Source organism: Pinus tabuliformis, chromosome 9, assembly GCF_031772625.1.
Source record: "Pinus tabuliformis cultivar Carrire ecotype Pingquan chromosome 9, CPIR1, whole genome shotgun sequence".
NCBI lineage: Eukaryota > Viridiplantae > Streptophyta > Pinopsida > Pinales > Pinaceae > Pinus > Pinus tabuliformis.
In genome coordinates this window covers 389596567-389599125 of record NC_142307.1, presented here as the reverse complement: position 1 = coordinate 389599125, position 2559 = coordinate 389596567, and the positions used below count along the sequence as shown (strand labels likewise).

At 39.4% G+C, this 2559-nt stretch overlaps 1 pseudogene; it reads right to left on the bottom strand.

Moving 5' to 3' along the window:
• Positions 1-1859: 1859 nt before the first annotated feature.
• LOC149148783 (5S ribosomal RNA) lies at positions 1860-1978 on the bottom strand (annotated as a pseudogene).
• Between the last annotated feature and the right edge of the window lie 581 nt (positions 1979-2559).

Below are 2559 nucleotides of genomic sequence, written 5' to 3'. Positions count from 1 at the left end.
AACCATGCCACTGACAACAAAAGAACCATACACCCACATGCAAAGCCATGCATGTCCAAACCAACTAGGATATCACACATGAAAAAGGTTACCTACAAGTATTCATGCTGAATCTACCTAATCCTGATTTCCTTTCCTTAATCCTTTCTTGATTTTCCTTTCCTTTGCTTGTTTTTCCTTCCTTTTCTCCAAAACTAGAGCGCTCCAAGAAAACTCTAAGTGACCAAGAGTGAGAGAGAGAGAGAATAATGAGAGAGCTCCAAACTTGAACTAACAAAAGGTTACCAACTAATCCTTAGAAGCCTTTTTATCAATGAGACCTGTATTTTCTTCCTTTTCCATTATTTTCCTTCAATTTCCTCCCCACATGCACCCTGTGACCTTTCACCTTACTTTTCTCCTAATTTCCTTTATTTTCATAAATAAATGTTCCAAAAATGCCTTTTTGCCTTTTAATTCCTTTGCCTTAGCCTCTGCCAACTTTCCTTAGCCAAAACACACATCCAGTGATGCCCACTAGGATATATTTTCCCAACATTCAACTTGGAATAAGTGTCCCTTAATCGTGGTATTATTTTGCCTTTATTAACTTTTATTAGATGAAATTTTCACTAGGGTTGTTACAAAGCCCTCTCCCTTGGGTAACACCACTCTCAGTGTTAAACTACACCCATACCTAAGCAAAACTGCTGAAAAGAAAACATATTGCCTATGGAGCTTTATAACTTAGCTCGTTGCAGTATTTACAATGAAAGTGTTAATAAATTGACTGTATAACATAAATAATTACCGAAATGAATAAATATAAAAATAACCAGCAAAAAACCATAAACACATAAACACACATGTTTATCCGGGAAAACCCCAAATCCAGCGAAAAACCCAACCTAATGATATCTCATTAGCATTGGCCAAAAACCCTGGCCAATTCGACCAAGTGAGCCTTCATCGCTCACCTCCAGGCCTACATTGCAATGAAGTCATTCCAACCTTTTATAAGCTCTATTACATATAATACCACGGGTAGAATACTATGGGTGCACAATACCATGTGGCCCAAAACCATCATTGTTTAACCTGATCAACTTTGACTTTATCCCGAGCCAAGTTTACCTAAAAATTCCCCCCTTAAACTTGACTTGGGGTTCCTCGACTAACTCCAGGAAAACTTGCTAAGTGAGGCAACCCCTCTCACTCTAGCCCTTACCCCCCTCAAAGTTTTTACCTGGGGTATTATTAACTTGACATCCCCTATCACCTAGTTCTAGCCCAAACTTTACCGGTGATTACCCAGGGGTACACATGCCTTACCAGGTCTTACAGTAGTATGCCCATTTACATGCAATAATTTTGACTTCATTAATTTTATTTATTTATTTATTTTTATTTTTTTTAATTTTTTTTAATTTTATTTAATTTAATTTTTTATTTTTTATTTTTTTTCCACTGGATCCCAAAACCGGGACTACCAGCTTGATTTTTCACTATGTTCCTTTCAATGTTATAATACATATTTATACATGTCGAAACATCCAATACCATGGATCGAAAACCATCATGTCCAATACCATGGACCGAAAACCATCACGTCCAAAAAACATGTGCGAAAATCATGCACAAAACCATAGGTGGGTCTGCACAACCTAACATAGTTTCCAAAACCAAAATTTTCCGAGGCGCTGCCCCGGAGCCCATAAAGTGGGGTTACGGGTACACCTCAAACCCCTTGTGACCCATCCTCGCTACACAATTAGCGCAACGAAGGGGGTGCTCCGCCCCCCCTCTAACCCCCCGGTTAACTATGTGGGCTAGTCATGGAAAGAATATAACAAGTGGGAGAATGTTGGGTTGTTTTTGCGAGGGTGCAACACTAGGACTTCCCAAGAGGTCACCCATCCTAGCACTACTCTAGCCCAAGCGCGCTTAACTGTGGATTTCTGATGGGATACGGTGCATTAACGCTGGTATGGGTGCATAATACCATGTGCCCCAAAACCATCACTGTTTAACCTGGTCAACTTTGATTCTATCCTGAGTCAAGTTTATCTAACAGAAAGACCTGCTCAAAAGAAAAACACCATGAAAACATCACAACAATCATATAGCTTATTGGAGCTTTATTTCTTAGCTCATGGCGGTATTTACATCCATATACATATACATATACAAATATCGAAACATTTGTAAAACATATGCCAACCATACACCAAACATCAAACCAAGACTGCTTTGCCTCAACCGGAAAACAACGAAGGATATAGGGCTTGCATCTGATCCGCCATCTCCCATGTAGCTTCTTCAAGCCCAAAATGCTTCTACTCCACTTTAACTTGCTCTATGGCTCTGTTCCTAAGAATGAGATGTTTCCGCTGCAATATGCACTGAGGCTCTGGCTGGAACTCTCCTTGCTCCACCTGCAATATAGACCAATCAATAACATGATCAACATATTTTATATACTTCTTAAGCAATGAAATGTGGAAAACATCATGGAATTTCATTGTTGGAGGCAGTGCAAGTCGATATTCCACTAGCCCAATCCTCTCAAGGATCTCAAAA